Genomic DNA, 5,621 nt, shown 5'->3' on the forward strand with positions numbered 1-5,621 from the left:
TCAGTAGTGAAGATAAAATCCTACGGTGCTCATTTTCAGATTCAATGCAGCAGGATTTCAAATAAAGTAAAAGAATTTTAAAGTGAAAAGATTTAGAAGTGTTACTTGTATTTATGTCTTTATTTAAACTTTGTGGCGTCTGATTCCCGTTCATGCCTCTGCTGAAGAAGAAAGGAGGGTTTGACGTTGACCAGACTGCACTGCCCCTGATATTTGTGAGCTCATCCTTTATATTCAGTGGTTTCTCACCCTTTGATGGGCTGCAGTGTGGCGGATATCACGTTGGCCTCACACGCAAAAGGTCCCCGGTGGATCCGTTTTCTCTCACTGAAAGTTATCTATTATTGAAGTGAAATAAAGAACAATGAAGGAATAAGGGAGCCCCTTTGCCAGGAGAATAAATAGCAAATAAAAACAGCAAATTCTGCAAATCTCAGCAAATCAGGCAGCATTTGCCAGGAGACTCAACTCGCCTCCGATTGATCCCATTTGGCAAGTTTAAACAAAATGCTTCTGCCTGGGATCGAACCTGGGACTTTTTGCGTGTAAAGCAAACATGATAACCACTACACTACAGAAACAACTGGCACAACAGCCCCAACAGAGGGGAGCTGACCAGTGAGCTCCCTCTGTGCTGATCGGGAATGAGGAGGCTCACCTGAAACAACTTCTGTCCCACACTGAAAGCTCTCAATCCTTCTCCTCCGCTGCCCTTTACAGAAATGTCACGGATCACCCAGCCACCGTGTTCACTTCCACATCCTCACAGTTGGGCCACAGAGGCTCCTACCGTCTCCCCGCGATCAGCGAACTCACCCAGTTTATTAAATTAAACCCGGAACACGTGTCCGGCAAAGGGCAGGAGAAGCCAGATAGTCTGTAAGCTCGGTCTATCACAGAAAGTATTGGTATTCATGGTGCTTACAGCAATTATTAATTGTCTCACAGACCTCAATTATTTTTATGCGATGAATTGATCGAGTATCGTTACCAGGTTAGTGCGCCGGATCTTAAACCCTCGACCACCAAGGAACAGTTATGATAGATGTTGATATATTTATATATATTTATATATATTTATATATGAACCTGAATATCAACGGCTAGCTACCTTGACCTCATGGCGAACAGCAGTGCATCTAACTTTGAGTGAAGTAAATTGTTCCACAATGAAACCCATTTCATCTTTTGTTCCCTTTTAAACACGAGAAACTGAGACAGGGGGAATAGAGAAATAAAAGCCCAGGGATACAGACAAGAGGAAGAGAGAAGGGGAAAGATACTGTCCCCACCCAGAACTAATGCAGAAACCCCTCTGCTGCGCTCGGGGTGGCCACACACAGCCTGGATACACTAACGGGAGAACACCAGCGGCAGGTCGGGGCCATAAAAGGAACGGCGAGCGGCCCTGGGAGCAGCTTGGAGATCCCGGGAGACTGCTCCAGGGAGCAGCGCGAGCTGGTGCAAGAGGGCGGCGGCAGCGAAGTGTGATGTCATCAAGGTCCAGGTCGGTGATTGGAGCGTGGGCAGATACAGCAGGAGCGGCGAGATCGGGGCGAAGGAGTGGCGAGAGACTGTGGAGGGATGTGATCAGGGCCCAGGGGCGGGGTGAGTTCAAGGCCAGGGGCCCAGGGGCAGCACGGGCCAGCCCACACTGCGATATGTGTGCGCACTGGGTCCGTGCAGCAGAGCTGGTCTCCAGTCGTCTTGTTTAACCCTTGCCACTGAACGAATACGTCGCTCTGTCAAGCCCGTGTGATGGCTGGGGTGCAACGGCCATCACACGTTAAAAAAATCCACGCACAGGTATCTTCCACCCTTCAACATACATTTCAGGACCTGGAATATTGAAACACCTGTGAACTCATCCTTTTTTGGCGAGGAAGCAAGTCATCCTCGCTTCGAGGGACTGCATATGATGATGATGAACTGGATTTGCTGCTGTCCGCGGGCAGCAGGTGATGAAAGCGGGCGTGAGAGTGTGAGTGACAGGTGGGCACTGCTTCTGATGCTGTCTGACCCACGGTGGGAGTGGCCGGGGATTTTAAAGCTCTTTCATTGCACCAATGCAGGGTAAATGAAACTGTTTTTCAGGAACCTTCATGTATACAAACATGAACAATTTGCACTATAGACCTCGTGGGGCAACGGTCGTGTGTCTGACTCGAGATCATAAGGCTGTGTATTCAAATCATGTCGGGATCATTATTCTTCAACAGTTGTAAACTTCTTTGCTGTTTGGCAATAACCTCACACTTGCTCCAAGGTTTGTCTCACTGTTTCCCTGGTGTCAGGCACAGATATGCCAGATGCTCTCATTTACTTCATGTAACAAGACAGAAAAGTTCAAAATTTAAATGAACTTACAGTCTGGATGGCCGAGCCGTTGAAGGTGCTGCGTTCAGTTTGCAGTCTGCTCTTAAAGCGCGGTTTCAAATCCCTTTTCTAATTTTTAGTCATTAAGCAAAACTCATTTGCTTGGCACCACGGCCAGCTCCTTAAAAGTGGGATTCAGCAGTTCACCTGCTCGCTTAACATTTCCGTCTGACCTGGTGCTGAAAGTGGAGATGTTTCCGCAGTGTAGCGGTTAACACGTTCGCCTCAGACGCGAAAGCTCACCGGGTGGGAATATTTTCTGGAACTTTCTCCTCATGCATGATCACAAACATGTAAGGATTAGGAGCCGGAGTAGGCCATTCGGCCCCTCGAGCCTGGTCCACCATTGAAGAAGATCCTGGCAGTTCTTCGACATCAAGTTTAAACATCTGGGGCGGAGCCAACAGGCGCCTGGTTGCAATCAGTGACAAAAACGTTTGCTTTAGCAGAAGCACCGCGAGCTCAGTTGATACAGCGTGAGATTTTTAATCTCAGGTTCTCGGGTTCGAACACCAAGTTTGTTGATTACTTTTTAACTACATTTTATGTTGCTTTCACGGGAATACATCGTTAATTAACCGATGATCTTCTTTTGCACAAATAAAGAAATTATAACTGAAGGAGAGTCCATAATTGGATAATTTATCTCTGCTCTGCAAGTTAATTCTTAAACCATAAACCATTTTACACACTGCTTTCGGGGTCCGGTTCAAAATGTTCATTGCTGGTAACATCAACAGGAGACTGGGGCAACAGTGAGACTGACTTTAGAGCAAGGGTCTGGTTATTGTGAAACACCAAAGAAAATATACATTCTGGAAGATAACATCGAAAGGAAATGTGACCCGACACCCAGAAAGAAGTGTTAAGACAGAAGATGAAATGCTGCATCCCTTTCTGCAAAAAATTCCTTTCACAAACATATCTCTGACCGAAGCTGCACAAAACAAAAATGTTCGTTTCAAAGTCATTAAACTCCCGAATTTCCGCTTCACCGGAATCTCCTGAATCAGATGCCTCTAGTTTTGCCAACTCATTCCATGTCCCTTTGCAATGTTCTGCTTCCACCCACACTATGAAATGTGCCACTAACTTATAGAATCATGGAATGGTTACAGCACGGAAGGCCATTCGGCCCGTCGAGCCCGTGCCGACTCTCAGCGAGTCCCACTCCCCCGCCCTTTCCCTGCAATTGTTTTTCCTTCAGACACTGATCCAGCTCCCGTTTGAAAGATAAGATTGAGTCTGCCTCCACCACCCTTTCAAGCCGTGCATTCCAGATCCTAACCACTTGCTGCTAAATGGTCATCTCCTGTTCCTATGTGTAAAGTCTGGGAAACACGAGATCAATTCCTGCCACACTCACAGACTTCCTAAATATAGCACCGTCTTTCTATTCTCGTAAAACCAGCTCCTGAAGTGTAGGCCAGCTGTGTAGGTGAAAGCTCTGGTTATGTTCCTAACATCACTTCAATTGCAGTGTTTCCGTAGTGTAGTGGTTGTCACATTTTCTTCACTCGCGAATGATCTTTGGTTCGAAACTGGGCGGAAACATTTTGAAAACCCGTTTAATTAAATATTAGAAAAAATGGATTTATTCATATTAATGTTTCAATATTAACAAAACACAATGTCCCACAGCCTTGTTAAATTTTCTGATATCTATGTTCAGTTCTGTATGCACTCAAACTCGACACTTGAACTGAATGCTCATAAAAGTATTGGAGTGGGAACTCACTGGATAACAGCACAGCTGGCAATATTTGCGGAATATATTCGTGACACCAAAGCACACAATGACAACCTGGAACTGTGCGGCACAGTATACTCGGGGAAAACAGTTGAAGTCCCTAAGAGGGTTTAAACGACCAACTTTTTGGTCAACAACCGAACACGCTAACCCATTGCGCCACAGAGACTGACGCAAGTGTATACTGCCAGACATCCCAAACCAGGGTGTCCGTCAGTTAAAGCTTCAGATTGCTCTGACCGGGATGGAACTTGTCCACTCTCAGTTGCACTTTTCCCAAATAAAGGGTGGGACATTCATTGTCGATGCGTGGAAGCAGTCTGATCCCGCACACTGCAGCCACTTCCATGTCACCACCAACCAGCTCTCCCACAACCGGTGTGATCTACCTTCCAGCCTTCCGGTGCCTTGTCTGTGAGCAAGTATTCTGATTGTCCCGAAGCCGGTATTAGGTTTTAATTCCTTTTCAGCTCCTGACTGCGGATATTCCTGTGATTAAACGCGAACTAAATGCTTGCAGGGACAGTTGGATTCACCATTCCTTTGCTTGGTGAAATTTCAAAGATTGAAAGTGATGCACATCAACCCCAAACCTCGTCACCTACTCGCTAACCACGACACGCTGCTCCCGTGAGATGGAAGCCCAGTTGCTCTTTCAAGCTTGAATGCAGGAACAAGCAGAACTCATTCAAAAGAAAGTCCAAGTCCCTGAGGCACCTGATTATTTGCACCGAACTCCTTCGCAATGAGTTGAGGTTCCGTGTGGGGTGATTTGGTTACATCTTTCCCCACACTACAACACTTCAAACATAACTCAACGGCTGTAAATGCTTTGGGGCGACATGAGTTCCTGAAAGGCTCTGCAGAAATGTAAGTCCTTCTTGGCAAAATTTAGTTCCCACTACCATTGCGCCATGAGGTCTAGACAGCTAGCCGTTGATATTCAGGTCCATAAGTAAATATATATTTTTATATTTATACAAATTATCGAAGCTGTTCCCTGGTCGAGTGGTTAAGATCCCGAGCATTAACCCTTTCCATTCTCAATCAGTTCATCGCAGAAACATAATTGAGGTGTGTGAGAGTATTAATGATTGCTGTAATCGCCGTTCATAACCCCACTACTATCTGTTACAGAACGAGCTTACACACTCTCCCGCTTCTCCTGCCCTTTGCTGGACACGTGTCCCGGGTTTAATTTTAAAAACTGGGCGAGTTCGCTGATCGCGGGGAGACGGTAGGAGCCTCTGTGGCCCCACTGTGAGGATGTGGAAGTGAACACGGTGGCTGGGTGATCCGTGACATTTCTGTAAAGGCAGCGGAGGAGAAGGATTGAGAACTTTCAGTGTGGGACAGAAGTATTTTCAGGTGAGCCAACACATTCCTGATCCTCCTCTCTTCTTAGATAATCCCCGGAGTCGAGGATGACTTGCTTCCACATTAAAAATCAGTGGTGATCAGCACAGAGGGAGCTCACTGGTCAGCTCCCCTCTGT

General features: G+C 46.4%; 1 non-coding gene across 1 annotated transcript; it reads right to left on the reverse strand.

Moving 5' to 3' along the window:
• Nucleotides 1–508: 508 nt before the first annotated feature.
• trnav-uac (transfer RNA valine (anticodon UAC)) lies at nucleotides 509–581 on the reverse strand. Its single transcript has one exon. It is a non-coding gene; the product is annotated as a tRNA-Val (tRNA).
• Nucleotides 582–5,621: the final 5,040 nt, after the last annotated feature.

The sequence above is a fragment of the Pristiophorus japonicus genome, unplaced genomic scaffold (genome assembly GCF_044704955.1).
Source record: "Pristiophorus japonicus isolate sPriJap1 unplaced genomic scaffold, sPriJap1.hap1 HAP1_SCAFFOLD_233, whole genome shotgun sequence".
Taxonomy (NCBI): domain Eukaryota; kingdom Metazoa; phylum Chordata; class Chondrichthyes; family Pristiophoridae; genus Pristiophorus; species Pristiophorus japonicus.